The sequence below is a fragment of the Anser anser genome (genome assembly GCF_964211835.1).
Source record: "Anser anser genome assembly, chromosome: 19".
NCBI classification, from domain to species: Eukaryota; Metazoa; Chordata; class Aves; order Anseriformes; family Anatidae; genus Anser; species Anser anser.
In genome coordinates this window covers 711,931-739,053 of record NC_139740.1, presented here as the reverse complement: position 1 = coordinate 739,053, position 27,123 = coordinate 711,931, and the positions used below count along the sequence as shown (strand labels likewise).

Below are 27,123 nucleotides of genomic sequence, written 5' to 3'. Positions count from 1 at the left end.
TCTGGTTTTGTAGACTGCATCCTGTGTACAGCCACTACAGCAAGGGCCACAGACTTTCCAAAGGCAGAGCTACAAGAATCTGATTATTTAGAATAACTGTATCAATGCACAACTCCTTGGTTACCTTTTAGAAATTCCTATGCTCAGCCGGATTCCTTTTCCCCCCAGACCTGGTGCGTTCTGGCAGTCTTGCAGTGCCCTCATCTGATCACCTTGCTCACCAAATCTGACATAGGCATATCCTCTACTATTTTCAAAAGGGAGAAAACCAATTCTAGTATGCATAACAGTTACAAAGCTAACGAATTCAGTTTCTGTCTTCTACAAAAAACAGAAGATAGCAGCTACTATAGCTTCTATTATTTAAGCAACCTCTCTGGCATGTGCACGTGCACAGAAAAGGCTTTCACCAAATTAAAAAACTTGGGCCAGAAGCAAAAAGCTTATTCCTTGGTAGCATTAAGATGCAACTCACTGAGAGCCAGCAAAACAATACATTTTAAGTGCTCTCTGCGTAAGTAATCAGATTCCATATTTCTGCATATACAGCAGTTAATCAGTTAGCACTAACCCACTCCTTTTGGAGCCACAAACTTTATTGGTCACAAACACCAAGAGCTGGCTGTAATTATCTGAACCAGTATTAACCGGTACCTCTGAACTCTTCAAACAAAAATATCTTTCAGGTGCTCTTAGAAGAACAACATCAATTGCCTGCAACAATTTGATGGCTTTGCTAAACGGAGCACTGAAAAGCACAGTGGTACAGTTTCTTTTGTAGCCTGTTCAGAAATTATAGCCCCATGCCTACAGCTTCAAATCAGGCCAAGCTTACCAGCCCAACTCTTACAGCTTAAGTTCACTGCACTCGAATGCCTTCAAGACGTGCTTTTAGGAGCCATGGAGAAGAACCCTCTGGTAAGACCACCATTATAAAGTACTGAGTGTTGTTTTACACTTAAAATAGAACTATCTGTTACAGTCATTCATCAGCTTTCCCTAGGCTGCTGCTCTCTCACTACTGAATGTGATCCTGCTCTCAGTTTCCCACTAACTTTTTCCCCCAGCGGTTATGGCCTCTTTTCATCTATGACACTTTTAAGGGACTACACCGTGTTGAAAAATGCTGGTTAACATTTCCTTTTACACAAGGTGCCTCATCGAATTTTCCTGACTAAACCAAACCCCAGAACCTTAACTAGAAGAGGAAGCACACAAACACACACGCCTCCCTGGCCACCATATCTCCCCAAAACATATCTGTTCAGTAACAGACCAACTGTAAGAATACTGCGATTAAAATCAGTATAGCTCTATACACTGCTTTTGTTCGGGATTACTAGCTAATGTCCTTCCCCTTACCCCTTCTGGAATTAATACTGAATTCTGTACTCCAAAACGCGGTTCTTAAGTCATACAAATGACATTTAACAATCAGAATTTTTCCACACAGTGATCCTCAATAAAAACTTCAATCCTCTACTGCAGTCTTTCAACAAATTAAAGGAATACAAAACTGGCTAATAACTGTTCAGTGATTTTTGGACCTTTGTAGCACTAGAGTAACAGCAGTACACTCTGCAGCATAGTTGCAAGTACGTGGGAATAAGATACTCTCTCTCATCTCTTTTTTTCTCTGAAAAGTGTGAGGCCTCTATTTCACCCTACTAAAGATTTTACCACCAACTGTACTGCTAGCATTGAGACACTACAACTTCTGTGCTTGTATGAGATGCAGGACAGGTTCCTTAAGGTGTCGCAATTTTTTGTCTAAACCTAGTGTTGAGATCAAAAAAGGGATTGCTACTAATTGCGTACGTATCAATAACCAGGACAGAAGACATGCTGCATATAGGAATTAAACTTTTTCTAAAGCTCTAGTACATGAACATATCAAATCCCACAGATTTTTTCTAGTATGGTTTCAGAGGTCTTACTTGATGGACATAAGCGCACAAGTGAAGACAAAAGATACTCTGTTTACCTGAAGTACTGGTTTGGACCCCAAATGGAAAAGCTGGCTTTGCTTGCTCAGGTTCCTTCTCTGATGGTTTAACGAAACTGAAGTTGAACATAGGTTTTGCTGTGCTCTCTTCTTTTGTACGCTCGGACTTCCCAACTGAAAAGCTAGGCTGTGTCTTTGACTCTTCAGTGTCAGCTTTCTTTCCAAACACTAACGGAGCAGCAGTAGTGACAGAATCCTGCTTCTCTTCTGTCCTTCCCAAAGTAAACTGTGAGGCAGCTGCAGACTCTGCACCTGAACACTCTGAGTGAACACCGAATGTAAATGATGGCAAGGCAGCATTTTGTGGACGCAGTCGCAGTACCAAAACCTGAAGAAATAAGTGAATGTCAAGTCCGTAACCCACGGTGTATCTGCAGTACATGAAGGTTTGAACTACATTCTAGTCCTGATCTTTCCAGTCAAAACTGTTTAAAAAACAACCCACCAAACAGTAAAACAAACAAGAAAACCCCATGCTTCCTCTCTACATAAAACTTTTCACAACTGTGTTTTCTGCCCACCACCTGGCTTTAAAAAGTATACGAACTTCTTTGAAAGATCATGTTTTTAGTCTGAACTCCAAATGAACAACGTGTAGGGCATGTAAAGAACAAGCACGTCATTAATGAAAGCTTTTCTCTAAAAAGGATAAACTTATTCTTGGGGAAAAGTGTGGAAACAGATGTTATCTAGGCAATATTCCTACAGGAAAAACGAATAATTTTGCCACACCTCAAAGGAAAAAATAATTGTGCTTAACAGGTAAGAAAATAAAAAAAATCAGAGCAAACCAAAAAATAAATCACAGAATATGCATCCTCGTTTTAATCATTAAGGATTACCTTTGAGCTCTGCTTTGGTGCTTGGCTTTGCACTTTCACAGGCTACACACTTCGTGGCCTCTGCTTTGTTTTGAACCAAGCAGGTCTCCCAATCCCAGCTTCCTTCAGGCTTCTTGAATTTGTCTAAATCCAGAAATTCTCCAGAAGGAGCAGAAAATGCAGATGCACTGCTACTGGTCACAGGTGTTGGACCCTCTGTGAGACAAACAAGACAGTTAACCATCCTGTTTGAACATGAACTATAAAATGAACATTAACTTTTAAATTTGATTTGTCAAATCCCACAGAAATGTTCAAAACTACTCCGCAACTCCCCCCCCCCCCGCCCCTGAAAAAAATAAAAGCCACCAAAAACCCACAAAGAAACAAAGAAACAAACAAAAAAACCAGAGTGGAACTCAAAGCTTCCAAACAACACACAACTCTGTTCAGCACACAAGCTTCTGCTGCTGTTGACCACAGTGTAACCTCCATAAAGAGGCCTGACAGGTGCCTTTTAAAAAAAAGGTGCCTTTTAAGAGAGAAGCAGAAGATAACGCTTCAAATTCAAAACCGGAAAGACAAGAATGGCTCTTCCCTTCCACAGCACACGCAGAAAACTTTTATCCTAGTATTACTTGCATCGCTCTTCCTCCTGACAAGTGCAACGTAACCGTGCAATTCACTGCACCATGGTCACAGTAAACCCCTCATTTCCAAAATTCCTCCTTGCAATGGCAAGAGCCTCAGACAAAGATGCCGACTGACCGCTCAGAGGTTGGAAGTCCAAGAGAATCAACTCTGTCTGAAATCCATTATCTTACCTCATGAAATTTCAGTCTTACCGCACAGGATGATTACAAAAGCCCGGTCTAGTCCATCTTAATTTGTTTCTTCCACGATATATTTGCACAGGTGTTTTTCGATGTAATGGCATGTTAAATGACATTTAGAGTCAAAGTTAGAATTAGAATCGTATTTTAAAAACAATACAACCACGCTCAAAATCAATTACGGTCACACACAATGGGAAACAACCCAGTACTGCCCTGAAGAAGTTACCCAGTGGGTCACTCGCTTTCTTGAAGCCTACCACTGACCTTCATAGGCATCTCTCTGCTTTAGCTTAAGACTAGTTAAGACTACACTGTCTTGAAATCTGGCTTCACATCTCCCCTCAATTACATACAAACGGTGAGTAGAGGCATTTTGGACACATTCTGTAATTTTTTTTACTTATTTTTTGAAAGAGAAAAACGCAGTCATTTTTAACTCTTTCTATGGAGTTCTCATTTTCGCCAGTGAAAAATCACTATGTTGTTTTTAAATTAAGTCACTCACTTCAGCCACCTTCCCTCACCAGCTGCAAAGCTGGGGGTATCTGCATTGATCCAGCTCCGTACTAATACATTTCACAATCAGTTCAATTTATGCGACAGGCTGGAACCTGGGCTGAGACCTCTGAAGTGCCTGTAAACCAATCCTGCAGACAGCCGCTAACCCATCAACCGTACCTGGGAATCGTGTTGCTTAAAATATTCCATATATGCAACGTACTTTTATTCTGTACAAGATTCACAGAGGCTAGGATGGAAACAACAGGAAAAAAAGGACCATACCTGGTTTCTCAGACTGACAGGCTACACATTTGTTATCTTCCGTCTTATTTGGTACAAGGCATATTCCACAGTCCCAAGAGCCTTTCGCCTTCTTAAATTTGTCTCCAAAGCCCAGAGTGGCTGTTGTGTCAGTGCTGCTCGAGGAGGATGTCACTGTCACCGAGCTGTCTGTGACCACTGGTCATGTCAGAGCAGGCATTACTCCCGTTCCAGGTTTTGGTGTCTCACATGCTATACATTTTGTAGCTTCCGGTTTGTTTTGGACAAGACATGTATCACAATCCCACGTTCCAGGTACTGTTTTGAATTTGTCTCCAAAGCCCAGCATCCCTGCTGGGGGCGCTGCTGGCTTTGAGGTGTCGCATTGACTTGAACTTACTGTCTGTTTCATACTCTCAACTGTTGAGGCTTTAGTAGCTTGACAAGTTACACATTTGTCCTTTATGTCTTTGTTTTGCAGAAAAGGGTCACATGTATCAGATTGCCAGTACGATGCTTGTTTAGAAGTCTCTTTACCTGCAGAAAAAGTTGTTATTGCAGGCCTAGTATAAACCACTGTGCTTGTTGTAGGTTGCGCAGACGTAGAAGAGCGTGTTTTCAACAATCCAAAGTCTAGGAAGCAAGAAAAAAAAGTCTTCCTGTTAGCGCAGCACCTCACTACATGTAACTAAGTGACTTTACTAGAGGGCAAAAATTTCAACTCAGGTGCCAATGGTTACAACTAGACATTCAGACCGAGCGCAACAGGAAGTCCCCAGAAATCTTATCTAAACGGATGAAATTTCATCTGCTGCACTGGGTCACAACAGAACATTTCGTTAAAGCTTCATTTAACTCTTTGTTTCCAAGCAAGCTTTAAATCAACATTTTCACTGGTCGATACAAGTACAAACAGACAGTAGCTGACTGAAATCTGACAGTCCAACGTGGAATGGAAATAATACAATTTGATTAAGACGCGATGCCCAATCGAATCAAATTTCTAAAGCTCCTCCTTCCGTAGCAGATGACTCAAATCTACTCCAGTAACTGTACAGAAGTTTGTACTCGGAGCAGCAATCCGTACGGTATTTTCCCACAGATGCTGAATATTAATTAAATAATAAAAACTCAAGACAATTGAACAACTGTCTAATTTTCTATAATCTTTTTCAAAATGCATCGGACACAGGACAACTCCTTATTTAAAAGGTGGCAATTTTAACAGAAAAGACAAGCTACTAATACAGAAAGACTAAAGGAAATGCATCTTAAACAGCAGCTCAAGTTGCTTGTAAATCTACCTTGAACATAGTTGTTTTGTGGTTTGTTTGTTGGTTTTTTTTAATCAAAAATGAAGTCTTTGAACAATGTGGATTTAGATTCTGCTTCTTTTAAACCGATAAAGAAAGTGAATGTCACTTCACTCAGAGGTCTTTCCTTAAACAAAATGCACAATGTATTTTCTCTCACTTAGCTCTTTCCAACAGAGAAATGTGCTGCCTTCTTAACAAGTATGTAAGTTAGAAGAAGACTTTTGGGAAAAGATCAAATTCAATAAAGCCCTTTTTCTTAAAAGATATCTTTTCCACAGACACACTTTATGAAACTGTTGAAAACAATTGCAATTGCTTAAAAACAAAATTCAGAAAAGGGTTTTTAACGTAAAACACTCCACTTCTGTTTGCAGTTTAAATTTTAATCCACAGGAGCCATTGTAAGCTAAGGCCCAAAGATTCGCAGCTTTCGCCATGTATTTGGAACTGAAGCTCTTTCCTATTCTTTCTTCACCTGGGCTGAAGGTGGGACAGGAGTGTTGAGTTTTACAAACATTTCCTTTTCAATTCCACAAATTGTATTTACTTAAAATGAAACACCGATTATCTGGCTAATTCTCTTAGTACCTCATTTACAATTACATCCTAACACGTAAAGGAGATGCAACCCATCTGCTTTTCATCTTGCAGTTTTACTTCCAGCAACAAACACCACTTAGAATAGAAGGGGGCAGATGCACCCTAACAAACGCAGCGCTTAATGTAATGCTCTCCTACATTCATATTTATAGCAGATACTCTATTAACCATAAGTCGTGTGTTGGTTTTTTTTTAATAAAAAATGCTAGCGTATTTTTTGCAGCATCTTTTTAAAAGGAGTTCATTATCTCACCAGGATTTTTTAGAACGTCTAAGACGCTTCCTTCCTTTAAGACGTGGGCAGTGGTGAAGGGACCACCAGCAAAATCTTTGACCTCCTCTTTCTGTGTATTGATGTTGGTTGAGGTGGTGGTGTCTTTTGAAACAAAAGAAAACAAAAACAGCTTTCACAATGTGACCTAGTTAGAGCAGATTATACTCACTTTTGTTAGAAACAAGAATTTCCAGCTTTCATGCTTCTCACATAAGAATCTTCACAAATTCTACTTACTTTGCAATGCTTTATGATTACAAGCAAAACAAAAAGCAACAAAACAAAACAAAAATTATAAAAGCAGATCTGTCACTGGAAAAATACTGCAGAAGTCCAACACTGCCTGGAATTGCTAGCATGCGCAGACAGGACAGATTGAAGATTTAATAAAGAAAAAAAGGAAAATCAGCACTTCAGATCTGAAGTGCTAAAGTTTCAGTTACCTAGGGTAAGAAAGGGCGTCACTGGAGTACCACTGGGTCCAGAAAGTTCTGCCGATTTTACAACGGGAACACTAAATGTAAACCCAATCTGCTATGAACAAGAGAGGTTTTTCAGATTCTCAAGCCACAGGAACTTCAGTCGAATGCACACACAAAACCAAATCTGAAAGCTGCTCTTCACATTTGTAGCACGCATGCTGAATGACAAATTATAAGCCAGAAGCCTACATACTTTTCTCCATCAAGGCAGATTCTGCTTTAGTGTTCTGCAACAGCCTACTAAATGCCTAAGAAAAAAAGTCAAGCTCCTTTATTATTTTACTTACAGAAGACGTAGGTAGCACTTCTGCCTCAGTAGATTTCACAACTGGAGATGAAAACGCAAACTCAGGACTGCTAACAGTACTTGTTGGTTGTATCTGTATTTTCAAAAGAATTAAAGGTTTATATTTAAGAGCAACAACTACCTGAATTCACTACCCAACAGAAGTCCCGCAGTGACGTCGAAAAACCTGATGTTTGAGTTATTTTGCAGATAAAAGTAATAATAAAACACAGGGAAGTTTCCAAGTGGGTATAGGACAATATCTTCAAAACCAAATTCCAGAAACTGAGAGGAAAAGCTGGAGATGCTACTTAGGTCTAAATGCACGGAAAAGCAAGCCAGGAAGCTGAAGAACGGCAAACTCAGCCCAATGATACTCCAAGAACTTCAGCAAACACCTCAACATGTTAAAGCAGCTGTCTACTTCAAACCGTACAAAAAATATTTCAAGTACTCTGGAACAGATTAATGTTTATTTTATTGCAATAATATGCCAATTATTGCACCCTAGGCTCATTCTATGTGAGGCTCATATGACCACGTTACCTCTAATTTAATAACTTAAATAAAGTTGTGGTTTAACCATTGCAGGCAACTAAGCACCACACAGCCACTCGCTCACTCCCTCCAAGTGGAACAGGGAAAAGAACTGGAAATAAAGAAGTAAAGTTGTTAAATTTGAGGTAGCATTAATGACTCATCGCATGTAATGGCTACCTGGAAAGACAAATGCCATAACCCTGTACATACTCCCCACTCCTTCCCCTTCTTTCCCCCAGCATTTATTGCTGAGCACGATGCTAAATGGTGTGGAATATCCCTTCGGTCCTCTGGGCTCCGCTGTCCTGGCTGAGTGCCCTCCCAGCCTCTTGTGCATCCCCGACCTCCTCGCTGGCAGGGCAGCGTGAGACACAGAAAAGGACTTGTCACTGTGTAAGCACTGCTCAGCAACAGCTAAAACACCAGTGCCTTACCAACACTGTTTTGCTCACAAATCTGCAACACAGCATCATCTACTACGAAGAAAATTAACTCTACCCCTGCCCAAACCACTATAAATAACTTGGCATAAAGTCCACACCCCCCTTCCCCCGCAGACTTCCACAGCATTTGAAGCAGTTATACAATCACGTTAAATGGGAGTTGGCAGGCTCTAAGACTGAGAGAAGCAGAATCAAAACATTTATGCCTTTTTCCCCAAACTGGCATACAACCCCAATTCATTCAGCTGCGTAGAAACTAATATTTGTTAGTTTCATGAGCACCACAGAAAAAGTCAACTCGCAATAAAGCAGTATACTCATTGTAAACATTATTTATAGCATAAAGATTTACCTTGCCCGCCGCCGTCGCTGCTGCATCTGCCATGCCTGCCGCCTCCGTTGAATTTGCCACGCTTGTCGTTGCCGCTGTTGACTTTGCCTTGTCCTTTGTCATCAGCAGATATGGCATGCCCGCCGCCATTATTGGATATGTCAAGCCTGAGGGCACTGTTGAACACGTTATGCCTGACGTCGCCGTTGTATATATCATGTCCTCCACCTCCTCCTCTGATAGATCTGTCAAGTCCTCCACCTCCGATGGATCTATCATGCCCTCCACCTCTGATGGATCTGTCATGCCCTCCACCTCTGATGGATTTGCCATGCCCGTCGCAGCTGCTGGAGTTGCCGTGCTCATTGCTGCTGTTGAAACAGCGCTCGGTGACGCTGAGACAGCGCTACTACCAATGAAACTAGAATTGAACTGAGGCAGCGATGCAGCACTGATGGGTAGGGGTATGTTCGGTAGCACTGGTTCCTCCACTTCCTAAAGTTGCAAATTTTAATTTTTCTTATACAAGACATACTACTTTCTCACCCCATCCCACCCAATTTATTAACAAAATTAAATAGAACAAAAATCCATACAAATTAAGAGAAAGCAAGTTTCCAGAAGAAATCCCAATCTCCCCACCTCTGTCTACCACGTCATTTTAATTTATGGCAGGCCTGCTTCCACATTATACTCTATTCAACAACTGTACAGCAAGAACACTGAAAGTTAACTCAAAACCTGTGCAGAACAGAGACGCACAGATCACATTTTTTTTCTTTCTTTTCTATACTTTAGTCATCAAAGCTCTAGAGAAGCATCATCCTTTCTAACTACCCTCGCATGGCTTCAATTAAGAGTACACTCTCAAGACAAGTGAGAAAGTGTTCCTCTTGCAAAATTAGGCAGGATAGCTGCCAAAGTTTCTAAAGTCATTACAGCAGTGAACGTGGAAAAAGGTAATGTTTAAAGAAGCAGGTAGGTTCAACAACCAAACTAAACACAAAAAGCACCAAAGAAAGTCAGACTAGCAGCACTGAAGATTGTGTTCTGGTAAATACAGTCTATACCATGTATCAGGATGCAAATATAAAAATCAGAAAACAGCCTCTTAACAACTTCAATTTTCATCCCTGCCACTTACTTTATTTGATTACTAAGATTGGATGAGTTATGTTTTAAATGGCATAGAAAATCTGACCAAAATTTGTACAGTACTATCATGATCTACTTAGAAATGACTAGGCAGGGATGTAAGTTGGTACTACTGATATTCAGTGCATCCTGTAGCTTACATCTGTTTCACAGTTTTGATTTGAAAAGTTTATGGAACTTTTGATATTTGGACCATTATTTTATTTGCGTTACAGGAATAAACAACAGTGTTTACGATTTCTTTATATTGCATCATCCAGAAGTCCCATTTAATGATTTGAAACTTAAATTAACTTAAATACTTAATATTAACTTAATATTAATTAAATACTTAATGTTAACATAAATACTTAAATTAACTTACAGGCAGCTTATATAACATCCAATAAAAGAAAAAATAATCTGAATATTCATGGTCATAGTTTTATGGAATAGATTTTTCCTATTAAAATGAGAAAAAAACTCTCTCACAATGAGTTTGGTGAGTATCAAAAACTGAGTCATCGTTAGCAGACATGCAGAATGCTCTCTTCTACTACTCTTTTTCACACTCTTGGCCTGTATCTTTCTGTATGACTTAAATATGAAACCAAAAATTAAGCTTTTTTTTTTCTTTTTATACTTGGCACTCGTTTCAAGTATCATTCCTGTAGAAAAACTATACAAACCTTCACCAAAACATTACTTCTCCTCTTAGGACTCATTCATTCAATTGCTAACGAGAAATGTTATAGTTTGAAGAATCTCCAAGGTAAGAGAATTAAAAATTTCAAAATTACATAAGCAAAGTTCAGGTATTCAAACACAGGAAATCAATTGGAGCCTGCTCTGAAACCCAAAAGAAAACAAAAACAATGCAAAAATAAAGCGGTATTGTTATAATTTACTATGATGCAATAAAACTGACACACTTAGCTAGTTACTTCAGTGAGCTCAGTGACAGCAATTAATTTAAGAGTCACTTACCTGTTCTTGTACAGCTCTTGATAAATAGTGTATTCCTCTTTCCCTTCTCATTTTGCCGCCTCCGCTACTCACTCCTGAAGACAGACCACTGGACGCAGCAGTACTGAATTTGTAGCTGGTCACATTGCTAGCACACGACAGTACAGAAGTTGGGGGAAACAAGAGAAAAAAAAATTACCAGCCAAATTTTTTTTTCAAGATATTAGAGCTGTTATTAGTCCTAGAATTGAAACCTGCTGATCAGAAAAAAACTAAAGCTGTCTCACAAGTTGCTAAACGCTGGTAAATACTTGATGTTCTAAATAGGAAAAACTTTATTAACAGCAGCAATGAAAAGGACATACATAAGTGCACCGTTCACATGGGAACAATGACTAAGCCAGAAGACCTGAAATAGAAGAGCTGATTTAGATTGTTATTTTCCAGTGCTTCCTTTAAATAGGACTGGTTCTCTGATTCTGCGATGCACGTGTATCTTTTGCAGGGATATAAAAGAACAGCTCACAAAAATACAGAAAGAGTGCACATATGCACACATACACATGGGAAACACTGCCAACAGCTCTGATAGAATAGGGACGCCTTAGACTTGTGTGGCAAGGTAATATGGCCTAAGCTTCAGAAGCAGCTCTGGCTTTCATGTGGCCATCAGCAGGAACAGCAGAGGTGTTTGGGTATGCCAACATTCCAGAAGTCTTTTCAGACATGAATACAGATCCCTTTTGTAAGGCATACAAAGGCGTTTTTCTGGTACTTAAAAAAGCCTAGCTCAAAACCAGAAAGATATCCTAATCCAAGAGCAAATGGGGAAAAAATAACCCAAACCAGAAGTGGAATAGGGAATAACTCTAACAAAAGTACTATGGCAAGAAAATGAAGTATGCCTGGAAAAACCGTGACATCAAAGCTTATCTTGCAGCCAATCAGTCAGTCAGTACAGAAGTGCATTAGATCGCACTGGAAGACACCAGGTCAAACTCCCACAATACTGAGGAGGAGAACTGGTCTAAACTTGTCAAATACTTGACAACAGCCTGCTTAGCACTGTAACTGCATAGAGGAAGACAGATCCCTAAGGCAGATGCTCAGACTTTTCTCTAATCCAAACTGTCAATCCATTAGAATTCTGAAAAAAAGTCTTACATCAAAATAGATCTTCATTCAGACAACTATCGCTTGCCCATAATAGCCCATATTCCTCTTTCTGTTAACACCTGTGAGCTTCAAGGGGGCAAAGACAGTTGTCAGCCTTCAAGCAAGTCTAATCTACAATTGGACTCAGGATATAAAATATATATATATATACACACACACGCATAGATATATAGCATTGGTGGGCCAGAGATTTACTGAGTATTCCAACTCAACTGTCCAAAGGGACTCTTGCCAGCAGATCAGTGTGGTGCTCCTGCTCCAGAACATGGCACCCAACAGAGACCAGCATCACAAAAAACACTACCACCACTACCTACTCTACAAACAAAAGGTAGGGCACTGCAATAAACTTTGTGAACGAAATCAAAAGCAGTATGAGTTTGCTGTATCTCCTTCCTAAATGGAGAAGTAGAAAGGAGTTCTAGCAAAGACAATTTAGAACAGTTTGAAAAAAACATAATTACAACCCAGCACCTGATTGCACCTGTACCAGAACCTTAAAGCCAGTCGCTTCCACCCCTAAAAAGGTGGTTGTTGTGAAGTCCAACTTTTAGATGCCAAAACAAAGTGTTGAGTTCTTTCTGCAAGCCAAAGAATGCCCATGGTCACCTAAGAATTGCTTGGCAGATGAGCATAGAGTCAACAAAATTCCCTGCTACTGTTCTTTGAAAAGAGCGGCCCCCCTAAAAACCGAGTGCAAAGTCCCTTAACTCAAGCATTATTACCCAAAACACCATTTGCCCAGAAGGAAAAGCCATCAATATTATCTGGAGGATAACTCATTTGACCTAAACCAAGAAAGCAGTATAACACAAAGCAGTCTCCTCAAGAAGAAATTCAATTAATTCTGCTGGATTTTTTTTATTTTAGAGATGAGTTAGCATTTGGCCTCAAATGATCCTAAAGAACACATGGTCTTCATGTGAACTCAAAGCAGACAATTAACTTCATCATGAAAGGAGTATTAAAAAAAAAGAATAATAAATCATAAATCTTCCTCCATGTTTTTGCTTAAAAAATAAAGAAAAAAACACATCAATAAACATCCTCCTGAACTGTAACTCACTTCCCCTACTTCACCTTCTAAAGAATGCTTCAGAAAGAATCATCCCATTAGGACAGAGCTTTCAAACTGCAAGCAATTAAATAGCTAAAACTAATAGCTTTTCCCCTAGGGAACATTAGGAGGGACAAATTATTTTGTTATAAGTAAACTGAGTTATAAACCATGAAATATCTGTCAAAGCAAAATTTGTAACGCTACAGATTTAGTTAAACTACAAAATGAGCCATATTTCCTGTAGAAGGAAAAAATTAGGCCTCCAATAGCAAAGATCCTTTCTGTGGATACAGAAAACGTGCCTCGTTTCCCATCTTCGTATCCTACTCAGAAGATAAACTTGGGATAAAAAGTGGTGTATCAGTACTTTTATTCTTGCTCATCTTCCTTCCTTTCATAAAAACAACAATTTTCTCAAAGTTATATTGATCTTCAAACACAATCCAGACTTTGCAGCTGCCTCAAAATACAAAATTTTCATTGGATTTCCCATTCCTTTTACTGAGAACTGTCACCACCTTTCAGGTGCAGACCATACTGAAAAAGGAGATGTCTTTCTTCCTTCAAGTAAGTTTTAAATTAATAGATGTCATACCTTTCAGATGGTTCTGCTCGCTGTTCTGCAGGCAAAGTCTTCTCTCTCATCCCCTGCAAGTTAAGTTTAGTTCAAGACTTAGCTGAATATGTACAGAATACACAAAGTACCAACAACCACTTCATGTGGTTTTTTGTGGTTTTTATTTTATTTATTTATTTTTAATTTTATAGCACTGAATACACCTCACCTACTTAACGTTGTTCCCTAATTCAGCATTGTGGGTACAGTTCAGTTAAATTTTGGGGCTAAAGTAAGCACACTGGTTCACTCAGCATTGAGGACAAACTGATAGAACACTAAATCAAATTTGTCAAATCCTCTAACAAAGAAAGTAATTATTTTAAACAAAATGACAAAAATTGTGTGTGGGGGGGAGAGTTTTCATCAAAACTTGTGTTTACCAACCCCGTAAAAGGGACATACTTTTCTGTTTTCTGTCATTTATGAACAAACAAGGAAAAAAAAAAACTCTACCCCCCTAAAAACTAAGCAGTTGCTGCTACATTCATTTTAGAACTTTACCAAATGGAGATTGTGCTGGCTAAACAATACAGAGATTGAAAGAGTTAAAAGCAATAAGCAACCAGTATTACTGTCCACTTTGATTTCCAGCCTAAGAAGCCCATACACTTAACACGTGGTCATTTGTACACTCAGACTGATACTGGAAACACAGATGTTTTCGCAGAAAGAGATGCCCATTTAATTTTATGGAAAATTTATCAGACTCCATCTACTCCAAAGCAATCAAAACCGATAACTCAGCACATTGTCAGAACTCTCACTTGGAGCACATAGCTCACCTGGAATAGTTTACACAGAACACGAGCATGTTTCATCAGTGACAGCTTTGTGTACATGAGAATATAAAAGGAAAACATTTCTGTCTTTTAATATTCTTTCACTGAGAACAGGATGACTCAATAGCACATCATGACATCGTGAAAACAACCACAAGACACTGAGTGTTCCAAAAACAGAATTAAATCCATAAAAGCTCAATCTATTTCACAATGGTTCCCACTGCCTTAAAGCTCGCCTCAAACATACTATCAGTACTTTTTGCAAAGATAGGATAACAATTGGTTTGAGAAACATTCCAAGACTGGAAAAAAAAAACAGGCACATAAGGACTCAAAAATGTACTCACTTGGTACTTTGTGTCTACTCTCTGGCAAATTTTGCTGGACTGAGTAGTTGAAGTCGGTGATGGTTCAGAATACCGCGTATAACGCATCGGTTGACGGTTTACCGTTGGTGTCACAAGTCTCTTAACAGGTGGAGGCTGGAATGCATTCTGGGATTCCAGCTTTGAAAGGGAAACAGCAATCAATTTATCCTTATGTCCACCCAAATTAATTCCAATATTTATTGATGAAAACAAATTACAGAACTATAAACCTCCCCCCATCGGTCTTGGCACTCAATGAATACAATTTGAAAATTCTGAAGACCGTTCAACTTGTAGAGGGAAATCACCAGAAAACCAGTAACGAAATCCATAAAGCTATATATAAGTAGCCAAAGTCTGACTGAATTCCATTTCAAAATTTGGCAGTTAGCTTCATAGACAAAATAATTCATGCTACCATAATTAAAATAACCCATGTTCCTAGAATATGCTCCTATCTTTTCCTCTGCCCACACTGTGATTTTTTTTTTTTAGTAGCTTAATTCATTAATTTAACATTTGAAGTGTTAAGCAACTAATTATACAGGCTTCTGGGCTTCACATTCCCTACATTTTCCCTCTTCAAAGTTACACAAACAATAGAACACACTCAAAAAAACCAACTTGTCAGTCTTACAATAATCTCATTCATTAAAATATGATCCAATGCTTTACATGTACATTAGATGCACTTCAAGTAGTGGGTTTGACTTCCCTTTTCAAAGCATTTTCACAGACCAGAGTTAATTTTTAACACAGACCACTGCGTGTTCTGCAAAACTGACTTAACTGAACTGTCAGACAGAAAACAAACCCTAAAGGCTACAAGATTTACCGATGGCTCCGCCTGCGGTCTTAAGGATCAGAAAATACAGTCTTAGGAAGCATGCTATTGTTCAAATCAATACCAACAGGAAATTTTTGTTTACGCTGCAGCTTTAATTTCACAGTATCTCCCAGCTCTTAGTAATAGAATTCACACTCTCTCTAAAGTATATAAAAATACATCTTTCTAAAAAATATTACATTCAGTTTGAAACCTTGAATAAGACATGTTTTATGTAAGTTCACAAATCTACTTCGAGTGAACGATGGTTCATTGCTGGTTTTAAAGGTAAAAAAGAAAAATATTAATTCCCCCAGTTAGGCATTCAATACACCAAGAGCTATTCTGCCTGGTACAGTTCCTTGAAATAAGAAAAATACCACATCACTGCTACCCACTGCAGAAGTTTAGCCCGAGTGCACAAGTGTTCCGTCAACCGCATGTTCACTTTAGCAGGAAAACACACGATCGTCTCCTCAGCAAATAATTGCTTCTCATCACGGGCTACCCTTCTCCCGCCACCATTATGAATTCTAGTATTATGAATAGACAATCTATCTTCTTTCACCCACTGACAGCTGCGTGCAACATTCATTTAGTGGCTGACAATTTCAGGCTCTCTGTTGCAAATCTGGCAGATCTTTCTTAATGCCTTATCACAGGTGTATTGCTATAATATAACTGAGAATTCACACCAGATTTGGTTTTAGTTATTTGGATAATATTTATGATATACTTCACTTCTCCATGCCCTTGTAATTTGGCAGATGGTGAAAAGATGGTCCAGGAAATCTGAGATGTTTGTAAACTCTGAAGTGATTGTAAACTTAATTATACATCCATCCAATCAAGGAATTAGCACAGAAACTTCTTGAGACACTGTCCCTTTTCTCATTAGAACAGAAGATGAAAAGTTTGCACATCTTGTTATTTCCTTCAGTCACCTGATCTTCAAGTGGTCATTTAAGGGTTTTGTAATTTAATAAGCCCAAGGATACCCCTAACTAAAGTCGTCAAAAAAAGATGACTAGTTTTCATTTTTTAAAGAAAATGAAAGGAAATCATGCTTTACCACAGCATTATCACCAGTTCTGTGCTACCTCCAAATAGGAATTTAGGAGCGTAAGATTTATAGCGTCGGAAAAGAAAAAGAAAAAAAAAAACCTCTACCCCCCTAAAAACTAAGCAGTTGCTGCTACATTCATTTTAGAACTTTACCAAATGGAGATTGTGCTGGCTAAACAATACAGAGATTGAAAGAGTTAAAAGCAATAAGCAACCAGTATTACTGTCCACTTTGATTTCCAGCCTAAGAAGCCCATACACTTCACAAGTGGTCATTTGTACACTCAGACTGATACTGGAAACACAGATGTTTTCGCAGAAAGAGATGCCCATTTAATTTTATGGAAAATTTATCAGACTCCAACGATGGTTCATCGCTGGTTTTAAAGGTAAAAATGAAAAATATTAATTCCCCCAGTTAGGCATTTAATACACCAAGAGCTATTGTGCCTGGTACAGTTTTGCAATTTAATGATACCCCTAACTAAAGTCATCAAAAAAAGATGACTAGTTTTCATTTTTTAAACAAAATGAAAGGAAATCATGCTTTACCACAGCATTCTCACCAGTTCTGTGCTACCTCCAAATAGGAATTTAGGAGCGTAAGATTTATAGCGTCGGAAATTAACAATTTTCCTCCTCTTTACTTTGAATGGTGATAAAAAGCACAAAAACTAGTTTTCTGTGCCCGAATGAACACGGAAGTCTGTACAAAGTCTATATGACCACTCAGTCAGTATTTTTCTATTTGTGATCATTTCTTCAAGAGCAAACTTGCCTCAACAGGAATTTTAATATGCAGCTTCACCCCAAGTTGGGGGACAAGATAAAACGACTTGGTGTGTTCTAGAGTTGGTGCTCTCAACTTACAAAGATAACATAATTCTTAACCTGAGTAATCTTCACAGCCCATCATCTACTGTGGATACATGCCAATATTAACTTGATTTGATGTCTATGTCGTCACTGAGGTTTGAGAAAATTTTTCTAATAGTGATAAAGCATTGAAAAAGTTATCTACCTCAGCTTAAGACATTATTGGTTCTTACCTTTCTTCGTTTGGACTGGAAGTCAGTAATATCCGGTTTATCTATGTCCGGAGGCTGAGGAAAAAACAAAGCATAACTATTAGAGGGCAATTTTTTTCTCCTGAGAGAGAGGGTTCCCTGCAACAAAAATGTGGGGGTTCATGGTCAACTTACACAACACAGCAGCAAAACAGATGCCATTCTTTTAGCATCCTGTTGAAAAAACAGCGCAATAAATTAAACCGGCCACAACGTAAGGAAGAATAGTTTTATCTTTATCCTTTGATGGCACATTTACTAAGTTTTATAAACACATGAAGCAAAAACAGATTAAAAGAAGTGCTATTTACCAACAAAGGGCTTGACAGCTTCTCCATTGCCTCCAAGATGCGCCGTGCTGAGGTACTTAACGTAGCGCGGGACCACACAGTTTCTTGTCTAGCTTTCGCTCTCCTTTGTGCCTGAAAAATTAGCATTTTAAGTGTTACAATGGTCAATTCTGAGCTAAAGAGGCATGTATTTTACGTCCCAAGGCTACACTGATGATACAATCAATATATTCTGATGACAGAGAAAAATGCAGTCACTGGGAGTTCAAGCCATAAAGAAGAGAATACATTCGGAGTTTAATGAAGTTTACCTTGGGCCTCAGTGCATCTTGCACGTGCTTGTTGCACGAGCAATAAAAGAACTCCGTACTTGTAAAAGGTCAAGACGGATGATGCTAGGACTGCTAAGGCCTCCGAAGCAGTAATCAGGGAAACAGAACTCAAGAAAAGGCTTGTGGTACAGAAAGCATTTTCAGTAACAACACAGACCTCAGAGTTTCACAATGGTCTAAGTGTACCATCTTAAAATCAGTGTATACAATCATAACCAGGAACTAGTTTTACTTCTCTCTTGCTTCCTCCCTTCCCCCAAGATTAAAGTTGGCTGCAAATCTTTGTCTTAAAAGATAAAGATCTGATTTAAACTGTAACAGATCTAAACATTACACTGAAAAAGTAAACTGTTTATTTGCACCACCCAACTTCAAATATCAGTCGAAAACTTCCTTTGGTGTGACTTTTTTTCTTCCCAGGTTAAACCCCTCATATAACCACACTGTGCTTATCACACGATGTGAAGACAGGAAGCAGACCACGCAGCATGTAAAAACACAAGTGAGACTCACAGAACCACAGAATGGTTAAGGTTGGAAATGACCTCTAGAGATCGCCTGGTCTACCCCCCCGCTCGAGCAGGGCCACCCCGAGCAGGTTGCCCAGGACCATGTCAAGTCAGCTCTTGAAGACCTCCAAAGAGGGAGACTCCACAGCCTCTCTGGGCAACCCGTGCCAGGGCTCCATCACCCGCACAGTGCAAAAGCATTTCCTGATGCTCAGACAGAGCCTCACGTTTCAGTTTGTGCCTGTTGCCTCTTGACCTGGCACTGGGCACCGCTGAAAACACAATGGCTCTCTATGCTCTTTGCACCATCCATTCAGGTATTTATATACACCAATAAGATCCCCCCAAACCTCCTCTCCTCCATGCTAAACAGGCCCAGCAGTCCCTGCCTCTCCTCAGAGGAGAGGTGCTCCCAGTCCCTTGATCTTCTTGGTGGCCCTTCGCTGGACTCTCTAGTACCTTGCTGTCATTCACAGCAAGCAGCAAGAAGCAAGCTACTCTCTCCTTTAAAAGCCTAGTATTTTGGTTCCTCTTTTTACCATAATGCAGTAATATTGTAAAAAACAAAAATAGCCGACCAAAGAGGGTTCCCAGCTTTGCACCACAAGGTTTCAAGGTTTCCCGTAAGTGAGGTACTTGTACTGCCCTTTTTCCGTTGCACAAATGGACTGTCAGAACAGAGCCAGCAAACCCGCGTTTTCATTTTCTTCAAATTCCTTTTGATTTATCGATAAAAGTCACTTTCATTTAAATACATTCCTACCAAACCTGATTTGACTTTCCTTTTCGATTCAGCTCTAGCTAATCAGAGTTGTCAGCAGTTTTTATTTGCTATTTCCAAGAACTCTTGGGGGCAAATAACTCTCTCCAAGAACTATATGAATCGTTCAAAACAGAAAGCATGTTACTGCTTATCTTGGGACTGCATTTAGTCCTGCATGCCTCTGTGTACCAGAAGAACAAAGGATCAGCAAAGTTGATTTTAGATATTTTCAAAGACTGCAGGTTTATACAACATATCCATAGCATGAATGTAGGCATGCTTGGAAAAGAAGATCCACAGATAAATATTAGCCAGGTTTGACTACTGTAGCTTTTGCTACCATAAACACAAGTTTTCAAAGTTATGCTGTCATTGGCTTTTTTGCATCAAGTTATTTTAACGTAATGTAGTCAGAGGCAGACAATGGCACTTGAATGGAATTTTTTGAAAGACCTAACAACAGAGGAAACCCCAACTACCAACAACTAGCCCAAACTGTCATTCTTGTTCTTTCTGACAAGTGTTACCTGTGGTAAAAACTGTCATTAAAGAATTTAAACAGAAATCAATCTCAGACGTCTATTTTTGTAGACCAAGAGGGCAGAAGAGCAACTGTTACCACATATTCAGCTCCCTGCTCAAAGCTCCTTTGGCAGTGCTGCTTTTTTTATTTCCATCACTATTTCCCACTACACTACTTTTCTCATACCTGATAAGGTTCCGTCTTTGGCTGCCTTGATCTTACAGCTGCACCACCGGCATAGGCCGTCTTTCCGGGGTAAAATGGAGAAAACCCAAGCTGGTTTTGCTTAAAAACAGACGTGCTTCCACGTACCTACGGAAACACAGTATGAGAAGTGGATAGAAAAGCAGGTACACATTCAAACTGATTAAAAGAAATACTGTGCAGTACTTACAGGACACAGTCCTCCAAAAACAAATAAACTGAATGCAGGTTTCTTAGAGCTAGCTGCAGAATGCTGCGAGAGGGAATGAGTTCTTTCATCTTGTGTGGGCCAGAGCAGTGACGATGAAGTATTTTTTAAAACTGCAACATCTGCCAAAATGACGTATGCTAGATGTAAATGCCTCTCGTACGTACAGAACTTTAACAATAAAGATCACACTAATTCAAGTTCTTCAATACAGAAAAATAAGCATGACTTCAGCTTCTTTAAATAGATCAACTTCACGTACAGACTGAAAACCAAGTATCACCTACAAACTTGAAAACTGTTCACAGAGCTGCAAGTAGTTTTCAGCAATCTTACCAAGTTAATACTGTGCTTCCAATGCAGATATTTTTTTCCTTCAGGCTAAGATAAAAGAGGACCGCATCAACATCAGTGCATTTGTACGGACAAAGCTTTTTTCTGTGTTGGTAAAAGGCTGGAGGCCAGCACAGATCATAATCGCACAGGTTTTAAACCTGGAAGATTCCCCAAAGGCTGCTCTAAGAGTTAACGATCTTCTGCCCATGTATGTTTTACGAAGACACACCAGAAAGTTCTAGTGCACTCAGGTTATATTGCTAAAGCCCAGCAACTCTACTCTCAGCTGTACAAAAGTTCTCTGCAAAACCTGCTGAGCACACGTCAGTCCCTGTCTATATGGGGGACTAGAAAAAGCTGCAAACCTGCTGTTCGCCCTTTCAGCGAGAAGACCTACGTACCAACCTACATCGACACGATGCTTATTTTTTATTTTAAAATGGTGTGCTTTCCTCAATGAATTTGGCAAAAGACATGAAAGTATTGACAGCTGAAGCCTTCTACCAAGAAAGGTCAAAAAACAGCCTATAGCTTATGACAGAGTAGTTTCTTTATCTTCTCTTGCTGAAACACAGGAAAACATCTCGTGTTCCTATTTGTCACCTGCACTTATTCACATTTAACCAGCTGTCTGTTAGATATTCTGAGTCACTCTTCCTTCTAGACAATCAGCCTAGTTGTCAAGCTACGGCAAGTCAGCCTGATTTCCTACCGTCCCAGTTCAAAATTTACATATAACCTAGCTGAATGTGTATATTTCAGCATTGACTCTTTCTAACATCAGGGTATCATAAACGTATTCCAAAGCACGCTTCTATTAAAAAGGTGATAGGATTATATACTTCTAAAACACTAAAAATTCAATTTAATTCTCGCATCCAAAGTTGACATTCACCTATTTTATTTACTAAGGTGATGTGGAATATTAAAGAACGCAAGGTACTTCACATTAAAAAAAAAGTCAATTAAACAGAGAACACAAAAATCACCTTCATCAGATGCTCTAGAGGAGGAATCACTGGTTGTTGAGATGTTATCATCGTCTTGTTGAGAGGTAGAATCTTCTATTTCTTTTATCAAGGACAGCCTAGGACTGCCAATGCCAAATACAGAAGATGTCGAGGGCTGACAAGGTGGGACAGGAGAATCCAGCATGGTATAATTCAGACGGCTCCGATGAAGAGAGGGCCTTGTTAACACAACTGGGAAGTTCAGTGCTGATCTACTTGTGGATGGTTCTAGACAAGAACAGGGAGATAATTAGCTTTGCTATAGACAAGCTCACAGAAGCCAAAACCTGTTTCCTATCGACAGCCATGCTATTGCCAAGTTCTAAGCGCAAAAAGAGAGAAGCCAAATTTAACTTCTTCCTCACCCAGATACGGTTGCATCTAACTGTCTGGCTACAACAACAACACTGCTTGCGATACACAGTATTAATGTTGCATCCAGAAGTAGTTAACTATGAGGTTTTACAACACCACATTCTGACCCCGTGCTCAAATGCTCTAACGCTGACTTGGCCGTTCACTAAATCAAACATATATACTCCTTCTCCCATGTACAGCTTGCAATAAGCTTTACAAAATTTGAGATTACACGGTAAATTACAGATAACACTGCAGCTTCCATAATATTGGAACAAAGGTTACATTAATCTGAATACACAACATGAAAATGAACGTTTGCAGTACTTTTTTCCCAAGTTCTTCCATATCAGCTCACGTTAGAGGCAAAACATCATCTCCTACCCATTAACTATTGGGATTTTGACCCAAGGGACAAGGATGTTGACCCAAGTAACCAGACGAGCATTTTTCCCTCTTGAAGCAAAGGGTCTGCAAACAATGCTAGTGGCCTGGAATAGGTGGCCTTGAAGTCTATCTTGCTAAATGAATGGAACTATTCATGGGTATTTTGCCTGATGAAAGCCTACTGTCTCTCCCAGGAATCTGGGCAATTCAAATGACTTTGAGCCACTATCCTCTTGATACTTGAACTGAAGCTTAAACTAGTTAGTTCAATCTTCATAACCACTGCAGTACCACTAATTAGCTCTCCAAACCATGAGCAGATTTTTAGGACAGCACCGTTTGAGATACAGAAAGGTATTCAGGCGGAAGGCCACCCAATATAGGCTCCAGCACACTGATACCTCAGAACTGAAGAAACACATTGGTTTCAAAATGTAGTAATAATTAAAAAAAAAAATCTTATTCTTAAGCATAGTAAGCGACACCCACGGACAGCAACATAAGCTGCAAAAGGTTCCAGGGTGTCCACCTGCTCCTGATCTCCTGGAGTTAGCAAGCTTGCAGTGCAGCTGTTCTTACTGAAAGCTCCTTTCACGCAGTTACATAGGAAAGCCAACATGTGTTCCTCAGTCACGAAGACCTTCTCTATTCTTTTCTCCAAACTCATTCCCAAGCTACAGCTACACAGAAAGCCATCAATCTCCTTGTTTACAATTAGATGAGATTGGAGGCAAAGATATTTCCTCCTTATTTTTTGATTCTGCCAACAACAGAAGCAACTGACTTTCCACATTATCTATGGTTACCTACGCACGCTCAGACAAAACTTCTTCACTTATTAAAAGCTGACTTCCCCAAAACAGCTAATTTAAGAGAAACTCAAATAAGAATAGATGCAAATTTATACAACAGGACTACAGGAACAGTGAGAGGCACTGGATATAAGACAAATTAATCTTTCATGAGGTAAAGGAGTTGCAAACCTCGTTGCCAACGGTCCAAATACCTTCTCAAAGACACCCCCTCCCCCCGCGTAGACCTTAAAGTTATTGAATATTTTAAGGATAATAATCTCATAAACCACATCCGTGCACAAGTTCCCCAGTTCACCATCAAGTTAACGAGGAACTTTACTAAATTGATCAAAGCCCAAAACAAAAAAAAAACAAAACAAAACAAACAAAGTCGGGACACGAGACGGAATTTTCCTCTGCCATTCTAGCATCTAGTCTTTTGTTTCGAAGACTGCAAAACAAATTAATTTTTTTAATTGCCTTAGGCAATTAGACAGATTTTCATTCCATATCTTTTAAAAGATGGAAAATGCAACCCAGCACACTTGCAAATGACTTATTTTCAGCATTTAGCACCTGGCTAATAGAGTACCTAAAGTTAACTGATGCCTTCCAAGAGCATAAGATGTATGCTTCGTAACTGTGTATACAGTTTAAAGCTAAGACGGTTTCACAAACAGTTGTTTTGACTTTTTTTGTTTTTTTTTCATTCTGTCAAAACCCTCATTCCAATTTCCTTTTGAAATTCAGATTCAAAACTAGAAATCTGTGAATAAATACAGATGGCCAGAATTCCAAATGATTTTTCACATACCTCGTCTACTAATTCCTGCTGGTTCAGGCGTGAATCTCTCATCGATTATGGTATCTTCATCTGAATAATCGTGGTGATAGTTTACCGGAGTCTCCTCCTGGTTTGCAGATTCATTTCTGTCTACACACTCCTCCTCACGCTTATTGAAATACTTCTGCAGCCAGGCCGGTACAATATTTTTCACCGTTTCTGTCATTCTGCTAATTATTCCCTGCTTGAAAGAAAAAACACTTAATTACAGAAACGCAGTCAACAGCATATGCTGCGATACCACCTTCCACGGACCTTGAAGACAGATATTATACAGCAAATATTCAGAAGACGACGACGAGGTTGATCCCTGGCATAGGATCGCTACACTTCTGGTAAACCTAAAATTCACCTAAGATTGATTTACAACTAACTATCACTTTCTGCACTTCCAAGTGACCTTGGCAAGGTTCAAAGTTTTGAAACCTCTGCCAAAATTCACCAGCAGGTCGTCAATCTGCAAGGCTATCAGGAAACTCTACGCCTGAACAGCTCCTGACCTACAGACTTGTTCCAGGACTCTTCCTCTTCGCACCCTCCCGTGAAAACCAACTAAACCAGAAGTTCAGCAATTATCTACTGCGACAGTCAGGACCATACTACCCATTAAAATCAGTGAATCTAAATATTTTCAATTTTAGTAATGCTGAATTGCAGTGACTATACGCACAAAAAACAGTTCTGCTCTCAACAGTCAGGCTAACCCAGAAGATGTCCTGCAAGAAACACAGCTATAGCTATAGCACCAGCACCTCCTCTTGCAAGAGCCTTCTAAAGCTGTTGCTGTATTTTGTAGAAGACTGACTCTGCGGCATACATCGGGTACGATCGGAGAATTCCCACCTGACCGAAAGCCCCAGGAACTACGGTTAAATAAAAGATAAATTAATATAAATGAATATAATTAATAATAAAAATTAATAATAAAAATTAATATCCAGAAAGCTGACAATCATGAGCTAGGCATCCTGCTAATCATCCCTCCTGCAGGTAGGGAGAAAAAAAAAAGTAAATTAGATCCAGGACTAGTTCCCAGGAACTTTGAAGCTGCTAACTATACTGCCTACAGTGCCCAGGCACCTTCAGAGCTTAATGGTAAGAGACAGAGGGTTTGGTGGGCTGTAATTACGATCACAAGCACACAAAACACATCTATTTAAGTATTTCTAAGAATCGACTTATCGACTAAAGTTGTAGGGGGAAGGATGAGAAAAACAGCGGGGTAGGGATCAGAACCAGAGGTATAACCTCACAAAATCGCATCGGTCGCTTTCGTGCCTCCCCAACTGCATCACTGAGAGACAATTAACATTAAGCCACAGAACCTTCTGCAGAGTGGACATGATATTGAAAATAAACTGAAATTAATTGACAAATGCTCTAAGCAAGCTATCTGCTCAAAGCTCGTCCTTTTACGTTATGAACATTTGCACGATTCGTCTGGTTACAAAGCTAACTGCTATAATAAATGCACACATGTAACACCTATCAGTTTGTCTATTTATCAAATCATTAAAATTCTTCCCCGATAAGTTACTGTTAATTTGATCTGCGCTGGATGTGCAGCAGCCATTCTCTGTGCAGAATCCCCCAGATATCCCCACGCACGTGTTTGCTCTGGCACACTCTTTAAATAAACCTACTGGAAAACACGCAGAGATAACAGACAATGGAAAAGTTAGAAAACCATCTCCACTGATTATTTTCAATCCACGTGTAAGGTTTATCAGTTAGCTACACAGTGTCGGCACACGCAAGCTATGGCACTTTCAACATTAATGCACTGTTCAAGCTAGAGGTTTCAACGGTTGCTCTGTAAGCGTGGGGAATGTTTGCATTGCCCTTCCAGGCCAGCTTTAGATGGACAAGATTGATTGTCAATATGTGGTATAAGGGACTTGGCATTTCTGCAAGTGATAAAAACCTAATTGAGCAGCTATCCATGCGTAGCGCTCCCTTGGTTTTGCATATGATAATCAATCCCCTCAGCTACGTTGCTCATTTAATAGCGGAGAGGTTTTGGCTGAACAAACGTGCAGAGGGCATCTCCAGAGCATCTCTCTGGGCGTCCTGACATTTCTTAGCAAAGAGCTGCTGGGAGGGATCTCGGCGCGTCCCCCCTCCAGCACGGGGATTTTCACACCCCGAATTGACGGACCGCTTTCACCGTCAACCTGCTGTACCCTACAGCACAAACGAGAAGCAAAGCCTGGCAGGTAACGTTCAGAGAATTGATGATGGGCTGAGGAGGGGTGCAGGGAGCGGGGAAAGCCCTGGGGGTGGCACTGGGGGTCCTGAGGGCAGCGGGCTGGGGGTGAAGGGGAGGGGGAGGAGGGGGGTAATGGGCTGGGTAGAGGGGTAAGGGGGTAAGTAAGGGGCTGAGGGGGTAACTGAGGGGGTTAGGAAGGGGCTGAGGGGGTAACTGAGGGGGTTAGGAAGGGGCTGAGGGGGTAACTAAGGGGGTAACTAAGCCGTTGAGGGGGTAACTAAGGGGGTAACTAAGCCGTTGAGGGGGTAACTAAGGGGGTAACTAAGCGGTCGAGGGGGTAACTAAGGGGGTAAGGAGGTGGGTAGGGGGTAACTAAGGGGATAAAGGGGCGGGTAAGGTAAGGGGGTAAGTAAGGGGGTAACTGGTGGGCTGAGGGGGAAGGGCCCGCTGTGGGGGGGCCGCTCCTCACCCGCTTGCTCCTGGCACAGGGGGGCTTCGCGGCGCCCAAACGGTGGCGCCGCCTCTTCACCTTGCCGCCGGCCGCTCCTCCTCCTCCTCCTCCTCCTCCTCCTCCTCCTCCTGCTCCTCCTCCTCCTGA

The 27,123-nt window shown here is 40.1% G+C and overlaps 1 pseudogene across 1 annotated transcript; it reads right to left on the bottom strand.

Annotated features, from left to right (window-relative positions):
* Positions 1 to 27,123, bottom strand: LOC310883834 (nuclear pore complex protein Nup153-like; annotated as a pseudogene). The gene is made up of 9 exons: positions 26,995 to 27,123; positions 24,287 to 24,497; positions 21,914 to 22,162; positions 20,571 to 20,710; positions 20,363 to 20,488; positions 18,107 to 18,181; positions 4,446 to 5,037; positions 2,848 to 3,042; positions 1 to 247 (listed from the first exon to the last, which is right to left on the bottom strand). The product of its transcript is annotated as a nuclear pore complex protein Nup153-like (transcript).